The sequence below is a fragment of the Chanos chanos genome, chromosome 15, assembly GCF_902362185.1.
Source record: "Chanos chanos chromosome 15, fChaCha1.1, whole genome shotgun sequence".
Lineage (NCBI taxonomy): Eukaryota > Metazoa > Chordata > Actinopteri > Gonorynchiformes > Chanidae > Chanos > Chanos chanos.
Window position 1 is genome coordinate 11,521,803 of NC_044509.1, and position 10,257 is coordinate 11,532,059.

A 10,257-nucleotide genomic window follows, 5' to 3' on the forward strand; every position below is an offset into this window, starting at 1 on the left:
CCTTCTGCCATTAAAAAAAAAAGAAAAAAAAAAGATGTTAAATTTCAGGAAACAACCAATTAGCCAGTCTATTTATATGAAAAGGGGGGGGAAACAACATACACTAGATAAACAAAGCAAAAAAAAAAAAAAAGGAGAAACTGTAGGCAGTGAAAATTAGAGAAAATGAAAGTGTTTACTTAAAATAACACAGACAAAAAACCCCGAAAACCTTCCAAAAAACATAATGCCGCGATATCTGCCGATACCGCCCAACATTCGGCCGATACCACGGCGTGAATTTTTTTGGCCGCGGCTCTGCCCTGCCCTGCGTTACATGTATTTTGGGTAAATTTGTCACGTGGCCTCGTTCGTAGTGACAGGTTCTAATCCGCTGGTGCTCATTAAAGTCAGTGTCAGATCAGATGAAAGGACTTGAGAGGAGACACGGATTACACGTTTAATGAGGGGTGCTATGTCATGTAAAACACAGCCTAATTGAGAGCGAGGGAAAGGAAAATTCTAATTACTGTTATAAATCACTCACGTCTGTATCCATTATCACAGCTGTAAGTCTAAGGGACGCGGTTATATTCACCTCTTGCTCCTCATCCCAAGCACCTCCCCAAACACCTGATAGACAGGGTGGGGGGGGGGGGGGGGGGGGGGGGCTAAGGGGAGGCGCAGCGAGAAACCCAGAGTACGACTTGACACTTTCCCGAACTTAGAATCCAATTCAGCTCCCAAACAAACAAACAAACAAACAAAAGTCACAACCGTGCAAGAACATCTTCTCAGGTTTGCTTCATGAGCAGATACCAGCAGAACTGAGCAATTTCTCACCAAGAACAAGAACAACAACCAAACCCTAAAAAACAAAAACCCCCCGGAAAGAAACAAGTAAACAAACAAATAAAAACTTGCGCGCAGACGGATCTCACTTTAAATAGCTGGTGGCCCAGAGGCTTCTGTGCTCAAGAAAATTAAACTGGAGGCTGGAACGCAGCTAACAGTGAAGTTTAATTAGCTTTGCTGCGCAGACTGGAAAGTCTAGTGTTCATCCACCTGTTTTGCATTATGCAAAACAGCAGCAGTGTCATGGCGGGATGCAATAAACTAGCAGAAAGCCTAGAAGCAGCACTTAATTACGGTCACACCCCCAATACGCCATGTGTCACGCTCCGCACGTTCTTTCAGACCAAATTGTTCAAATTTTTTGGAAGGCATTTTGATTTTTTTTATCTTTGGATTTAATTTCTTTTTCTTTCTTTCTTTCTTTCTTTCTTTCTTTCTTTCTTTCTTTTTTTTCGAAAGATAAAACATTACCCTATATTGTTATATCTGGATTTTCTGTGGCTTAATTAAAGCTCGTGACTGGACAGCGATAGTAGGAAGGGAGCCAGATGTGTAAGGGAGTGGGACTCTGGGCATGGAAGAGACTTCTCTCCTCCAGAGACCTGCTAACGCAGAGGAACATTGTGAAGTTGAGGCTAGCAGGAGCCTGAGAGTCAGTCAGGACATTTGAGATGACATTTTGAAAGTCATTAGAATCACAAACATGAAAAAAAAAAAAAAAAGGCCTCTCTGTGTGACTTGGCCTTTAACTAGTGCACAAAGGATCAGTATCATTCACCAACTGCCCATGTCTCAAATGGCAAAAAAAAAGTGTTTTTTTTTTTTTTAAGTCCTGTGATTTAAGCAGTGGAAATATTAGACAGGAGAGCACAATGCCTTTGGTAAGCATCCTCACACAAATGCTTGATAGACACACACACACACACACACACACACAGACACACACACGGATTCCTGTGCACAGGGATTCACTGCTCAGCCCATACCATGTTCCCGTGTCTTATCTTCCCTTGCCACATTCTCCAATGCTGTGGGATATGGAGCTGAATCCAGTTTGTACTGGTTTATCCTCCATAGGTCTGTGCTATGGCCCTTTAGCTTCCAAGAACTCGACTGTTTGAGAAGTGAGCACTGCTGAAGAGCATAAGCCCACAGTAAAACCGCAGGAGATAGATTTTTTTTTGTCTGCATGACGACAAAACCGCCGAGACAACTCGAAATGATCAGACCCAAATTAATGAAAAAAAATGTACAATATAACACTCGTTTGATTAACGAATTCGTTTGATTAACCACTGCCTTTTTTTTTTAATTTTTCAGTTGTGAACTTACACAGATTAGTTGATTTTATAATATTACGACTGGGCACACACTGAAGTAATCATTAGTCAGAACATTTTCAAATGAAACCTCACTTTTATTCCCAGCTGGAGGTCTTTTCTACTTGCTGTATCAGTGACCAAACGTCAATTAGAGCTAAATGAGTGAAGAGGAACATTTGTGCTATCACTTTATTTCTCTAATGCAAGTGGAAAATTCAGATATTAAATGGGAAATTCGACCTTTTTTCTGCCGTAGGCTCATTAGAAACCCTCACTATTTGTCTGTCCCTCACACGGCCCGTCGATAAAACACTTGAGTTTTTAGGTTTTTTTTAAATAACGCTTCTTTTCCATAATGACATAAAACACACTGAGAAGTACATTGATTTGACTGTGATATCCACTGAGGAGGCTGTGTCGAAGGTGAATTTCCATACAATCCCATTATTTTAAACTGTCATTTGGATAAAAAAAGATCAAAGACCTATTACTTGTTAGAGCAGGTAACTGTGGGTAATCACATTGATCATATTATCATGCATTCTCAGAGATACTGGGCAACTCAGCGTCTTTTGTGATTCGTTATGTTACGGCAGAATGTAAAACTATTTTGGATTGGTCACTGCAAAGACACATAGTTATCAGTGATCGCAATTTTACAGACACACACATATATTGAAACAATGGACCAGACCAACTGTGTTAATGATTTAATTACTATTGAAATGGGCCCCTGTGTCTAAAAGAGCTTCAACAACCTTGAACACGTAGATCAAAATGTCACACAAAAAACCCCAAAACAAAAAGAGACAGCTAAACTGCGCGTTAACGCGATAACGTTAAGACCGTCACAGTTTAGCCGACTGCTGCGTCTGGCTGTAAAGTTTTTCTTCTCACTCAAAGATGCACACATTGTCCACGCATTATTGTCGAAAGTTAAAACAGGCGGACTTGATGCCTGACTGCAGTGGATAACTGGGGTTGGGGAAAAAATCGGATGAGACGAAACTCAACCGTTGAACCTGAGCCTGGAGACGCGGAAAAAGACATAAGCGGCGAGTCAACGGTCAGCGGAGTGGCGCGGCGGTGACGAAAGACGTGTACTTTAGCACCGAAATGCCTTCGGCGTCTTCCTCGTCTGGTCTCTATCCATTTACACCTATTTCAAAACTATCTCTGCTACCTTTATTGATTTCACTCTTTATTTCAATTATCAGATGTTAGTCAGTATGCACCGTTGCTTGCGGGCATTTGAATGCGCGCTGACGTCTTGGGGGTTTTCGGGTTATGGGCTCTGCTTTGGCGGCTGGGTGTATGGGCGTCAGGTGGCGAAATGGATAACAGAGCTAGGTCATTTTTAACATACAGCTCTGCTTCCATTCCTCTGGACTATGGCGACATGACAGCGCCCCCGATTCAGAGTCAGATTGATGTTCTGGTGGATTCAGCTGCTACCGCCGTCGCCGTTGCCGGCGCTGAAGCGGAGTCTGGCACCTTTTTCTTTATGAGAGAAAATCGGCCCACCGCGCGCAAATCTTTTTCGTAACATCGAGAATCCATCTACCCAACTGAGTCCACCCCATTTGAAATATATTCGGTTCAGGTACAGCACTGCCTCTTCAGAACAAAACACTGGCAACATTCTTAACACTCAGGCTAAAGAGAAACAGAGGAAAGAAAAATAAACTAAAGCTATTCTTTGGATCCTACACAAACCGACTGACTGATTAATTCATTGATTGATTGATTCTCTCTCCCCGTTATGATGCAACGGGCATCACTGGGGACGCGGCAGCAATCAGCAGACACGAGTCAAATTAGTATGAATGACTAGGCCGTGTCTCAATTCTCCTCAGCGTTCCCTTTCCTCATGACCTTGCTCCCTCAATTAACAGAGTAAATGGCAGTTTTGATGAAAACTCTGCGAGGCATTCCTGTGAGGCTGCATTGGTATTGCTTCAAAAAACATTCAGTCAAGTTAGAATTGGAGTAACTTTAGCAGGAGAGGTCATAAGATAACAGGAGGCATGTAAGAGTATTGAGAGAGCCACGGAAGAGTATTGAGACAGGGCCTAGTCTTCAGATACTTATGTGACCCAGGTCTTGCTATGAAATCATAACTGACAGGCAAGAGAGCTTATCAGCTGCTCTGGGTTGACCCGCTGTTGAAAAATGGAATGAAGTTTGTAGCTCCTCTGACATTATAACCAGTTTTTTTTTTTTTTTTTACACTGCAATCTTTCTTCAATATTCTACAAAATTTCCAAAAGGCCGTGACAGCCCTGGACTTTTCTCGTCCTCTAATCTGTACCATTCCAAGTCATCCAAAGGTTTTTTTTTTTTTTTTCTCCGCCGGGAAAGCATTTAACAAGAACGGATGGAAATCATTTGTCTTCAATGCAGTCAATAGACCCATCTCATCCAATCAGCTCCAATCAATGTAGCAAACGAATGAGACACAAGGTCAAATTAATCAGCGCACACATTGCTATAGCATCATATCCGCGTGTAATCATATTAACCTGACACGCTTTCCCACAATTACTTGACACGACTAGGCCAAGGTGTATTCAACATAATGAGATATTTATTCATGTGATTGCATCCCCTGTCCCTTATTCTTACCTGATGTATTAAATATCAAAATGCCAAAATCAAAAAAGCACCCCCCCCCCCCACCCCCCAAGTTTCCTTTGTTTAAGTGCGAGAGTGCTGCGATAGAGGATCATGTTAATTTAATTGCTTTTGTCATGTGATACACTGTTAACAGCGACACGTCTTTATTCTGCTGGTCTGCTCCGATAACTCAGTCATCTACGTGCTTGGTAATTACAATTCAAGGCAGAGAAGGCCGAGCAGTTAGTCAAAACAATTACCCCCGTCCAAAGTGACTTGTACTGGATGTAATTGTTTATAATTCAACCCTAATTAAAATATATCTGTTACAATCAGATGTCATGTTGTTATTTTTTTATTATTTTTTTTTTTATGCTGCGAGCAAGTACGCTTTGGGGGGGCGAAGGCCGATCTCGCCGATCTCCAAAAAACCAAACGGTCGGAGTGGTAAACAGCAATATCTGTTCACTGACGGCCCATTTCAGACTGACAAAGAGACAGGGCATCCTGACCCGCCACCGGACCCGCGAAGCGAACGACCCCCAGAACGCGCGTACCCTCTCTTCGCCTGGACGTCAGCTGCTGACAGCTAAACCACAGGCTGACAACGGGAAATCCTCTTAACTGATCAGAGTGTGTCACACCTTATGATTTGGTGGAGGCCCAGTCACTGTGTGTCATTCAACATCCGCCACGCCCAGTCCCCCAGTCCAACACCCAGGAGATGAAGATGGGCATGTTAAAAAGAAAGAAAGGAAGAAAGGCGGAAAGATGCAAAGAAAGAGAGCAAGATACAAATAAAGAAGGCAAGAAAAGGGAAAGAGGGAAGGAAAAATGCTCATAGTGCAAATTTTACTTGTTTTTTGAGAGAGAGAGAGCGAGAGAGAGGGGAGGGGGGAGGGGAAGAATGGAAGAGAACAGGTGAGAGAGAAGGAATGAGAGCATGAGAGTGAAGGAGAGATGGACAAAGGATGAGAGAGGGAGGGAGAGACAGATAGAGAGGAAGAGAGAGAGAGAGAGAGAGAGAGCTTCTCAAACCAAACTTTGTGGAGTGATTTAATAGTCTCCAGCACTGTACCCAGCAGCAGATGGAAGACCAGTTGGCATGCCTCTCATTATAGTGGCATGGAAGTGTCCCTTTTTTCACAATACCACCTGTCCAGCATATCTAATGCCACCCCAGCACCTGTGCCCATGCTCAGGTGACATCATCAAAGTGAATGGAAGAGGGGCATCACCTCTCCCTCTCTCTAAAACCGCGGAGAGAGGAGAGCAGAAAGTCTGCTGTCGCCATATGTTTTCACCTTCAGTCACTCCGGGTCATTAATGCCACTTCTTTAATTATTTAACTTTAATTAACCCGTCTCCACGGCGCCGATCACTTCTACTTAAAAGGGCCTTGGCAGAGACCACATCGCCACGGCAGCCACCAGAAACCTGTTAGAAGTGCTAAACGTGATGATGATCACAAGGACGGCTTCTAATCCCGCCATCAACGCGGAAGAAAGAACGACACCTTGTTATGAATGTCGAACAAAACAGTCGGCTGGCATTGTCGAGAGTCAACAGATTGCCGCAGGGCATCGGGGCTACTTTGTGCATCTCCCCCCCCTTGTAAATGTTGAATTTTGCATTATTTCATTTATTGTTTCATTTGATAGGTAAAAATGATTTAAAACGCCGCGGGGCACGGAGGCTCCCAAGATACGAGATTTGTTATGAACACGTTCGTGAAAAATAGACAAAGTCTTTGAAGAAATGAACAAATTATGTAGATATCTGATGAAAAATAAGGTGTCCTTGGGAACGGAATCAAGTCTTCGGCAGTCCGGTTTTATTCATGAGAGAAAAATAGGTAGGGAGGAAGAGGAAGCGGAGACATGCTCAAAAACACCTCACTATAATCTAGTTTAATCCAGAGACACATGAAGAATCATCATCCACCTGAATCAAAAACACCTCACTATAACCTAATTTAATCCAGAGACCCGTGTAGAAGCATCATCCACTGATTCAAAAACACCTCACTATAATCTAATTTAATCCAGACACACATGTACAATCATCATCCACTGAATTAAAAACACCTCACTATAATCTAATTTAATCTGGACACACATAATCCACTGAATCAATCAATTTTTTTAGTACTGTTGTAGTACGATTCACATTTATGTTACAGCTTAACAAAGTATAACTTTCTTCGTACTAGGATGTCTTAAGGCATAGAATGTTTGTATAAGACATATATATATATATATATATATATATAAATAAAATTTATTTTTTGTATATTAGCATTGTGGGGATTATTCTGAGACTGACTGGTGTTTATCTGATTTGACGGGACTCTGTGCTCATGCCGGGGTGACCTCCCTGTTCTCCCCGTGTGTCAACCACAAACTCAAAGAATGGAAGTACCGCATGCCCATCCACTACCACGAGGAGTAGCAGAGGGCAGTATTATTATGAATTTCATTTTGCCTGTTCCCTCTTGTATAGTATATAGTTTTTTTTTTCTTTCGTTCTTTTTTTTTTTCATCTGCTTCCCGTTTCTAACATATTCTGTCAGGCGCCAATGGCCTAAATACAATTACCGAACACAGTGGAGCGCGGCGGTGGAGGTCTACGGGGACTCTGGGTAAACAGGATGCAGTGGCGGGAGAGTGACGGAGATGAGTTCGGCAGCGAGTTAATTTAATTGGCCCAGCCTCACCGACGGGCCCCAGGTGAGCATTATGTGGAATCTGTGTGGAAGACGCAGGTAAAAACAGCAGAGGCTGTAGGGATAGACCTCATTTCCAGTTTTTTTTTTCTTTTTTTTTTTTTTCCTTGAGGGATACACCGCATTGTCATGTCCTTTTTTTCTGAAACTGTAAATAGTACAAAGGAGGGAAAAAAGGAAAGGAGATGGAGGTTTGAATAACATTTCAAGAGGAGGGAGAGAGAGAGAAAGAGAGGGGGGGGAGAGAGGGGGGGGCAGAGAGAGAGAGAGAGAGAAAGGGAGAGAGAAAAGAGACAATGAGAGAGAGAGAGAGAGAGAGAATGAGAATGAGAGAGAGAGAGAGAGAGAGAGAGAGAGAGGGAGAGAGAAAAGAGAAAATGAGAGAGAGAGAGAGAGAGAGAGAGAGAGAGAGAGAGAGAGAGAGAGAGAGAGAGAGTGAGAAGCTGTGATTGGACCAAGCTGTGAGGGAGAAGTCAGTTCTGGGAGGTGATATAGACACTAAGGAGCTGGCTGGCGTGGTTCAAACTGAGGGCAGAAAGCCAGAGGTGATAAGCTGCTCTGGCCCGGTGTTCCTCTGGAGAGGTGGGCCAAGCCTGGACACACACCGACTCAGGCATCCGCTCAGTGGGAGTCACGACGCCAGGGACCAGGAATCCCTCGAGACACCTATCTAAGCATGCATCTAAACGTTAATGAGGATACAGAGAGAGTGAGACGAGGTGAAACAGCTAATACACACACATTCATTCTCTCTCCCTCTCTCTCTTTTCTTTCTCTTTAAATGTTATTTTATACAGAGAACTAGGTTTTTATAGGCAAGAAAACACCTGTCAGTAACTTGCTGAAGCAAATTCGGCTAGAAATTCAGCTGAAGTATGGCGGCCTGCTAGGCGACATTTTCAATCTGTGCATTATTTTCATCAGTTATCACACACACACACACACACACGCACGCACGCACACACACACACACACACACACACTTCTGCTCATGTTCCCACACTCTTTCTGAGGGTTAAAAACACCACTGCAGCTCAGTCTGTGAAATATCTAACAGCTTCCTGTTAGCTTCCTGTTTGTCTGCACTTTTGAAACGGATTATTCCGGGTTGGTGAGACTGACTGTAAGGCCAACATACCGGCCACAGTTCCATCCCTATCTCTCTCCCAGTTCAGTCATCTGCCCATCTAGGAGTCTATCTACTTCTCTCATTCAACCTGGTGACACGCTTTGCTCACAAATAAGTCTGTAATCCACCAGTGAATCTACTAACATGTCCTTTCCTCCAGCTCAGCTACGTTCCTCTACCCTACATCCCCAACCCAGTCTGTTTTTTAGCGGTGTCCTTAAAACTGGATACCACTCCTACGCTGTCTCACTGTTCCTGCCTTTATCCACACCCACCCCCCCCCCCCTTTTTTTTTTAAACCATCTTCTTTCATCTTTCAATTCATCCCTTTTTCCATCTCATCTTAGCTCATCACAGTGCAGTGGAATAATATTCAACTTTAAAAACAACAGAGTGACTTCTCAACCGCAGTGTGTGTGAATCAATATTGTCTTCTGTTTTATTTATGGGCCCGTCCTCCTCCCATTCCCTCTGTTGGTCTATGTAAAACAGAAGACATTTCATGCATAAGGGGTAATATAAGATGTAAGCATATTCTGTTTCATTGTCATGTACGCTGAAGTGGTCCTCACTGATGTGGTCCTCACTGATGGAATTCAGTGTAAAGGATTAGGGGGAGTGGCACTGATACTCAACACATTTCTTGGATATGGTTCTTGTGTATCCTGTTCAGAGTGTATGTCTTAACCAGAACAAGTCCTGATGTTTCGACACTACCTTTTCTTCACATCCATCCTCACGTCCAGGAAATTCTATCTTTTACGTATGTGCCCACAACACAGTTATATGGACCACAATCTAGACGTCTCAGTCTTCTTTTGTGGAGAAGATCCATTTATGATACCTTTCTTGCCTTACTGAAAATACTCTTGGTGTGTAGACCTCAAAAACGAACTGACTTTGGTGGCAAGAAACCTCATTATTTGACAAATATATTTGAAGTTCAACTCGTGGATGATCACCGATGATGATACTAAATATGGATAAAGGAGCCACTGAAGATTCATGAAGGCAACAGCAATAACCCAGCTTCACTAGTCCAAAATAAATTCATATTTATTTGCTTCATTTGCATAGACAGTATCTGGGGCATAGTTTGTCTGGCACATTCTTCTCCGGACATTAAATACGTGATGTGAAGGTAGGAGGGGGTAGAATGGGCGGTGGCTGGATTAATGATCAAAAGCCCATCTGCCTCTCTTTTGCAAAGGAGTTCATTTTTTTCCCTCTCTCTCGCCCTTTCCCTCTCTCCCTTTCTCTCTCTCTCTCTCTCTCTCAGTCTCTCTCGACCCTGCAATTTACGAGCTCTCCTCCGGAAGCCCTGCATATTCAGACACTGTCACGCACTCAACCGTGAAGGAGAAAAAATAAAATCAACGGTGAGGGAAGAATATGATTGTCTTAGAGAGATGCCCTGGAGCAGAATGGCCCGGTATATTGCTCTGGGATCACACAGGTAGCGTGTCACGTGTGTCTGACAACACGCATCTGGAGCATACGTGTAAAAGCTATGGAACATTAAGCTTGGTTAGATACAGAGCAATCTTAAAGTCATCCTGGAGCCAACCTGCTGACCATAATCTGAGCGCTTCACTTTAAACTACTCCTGAGCTCCACAGACTTGAAGTATA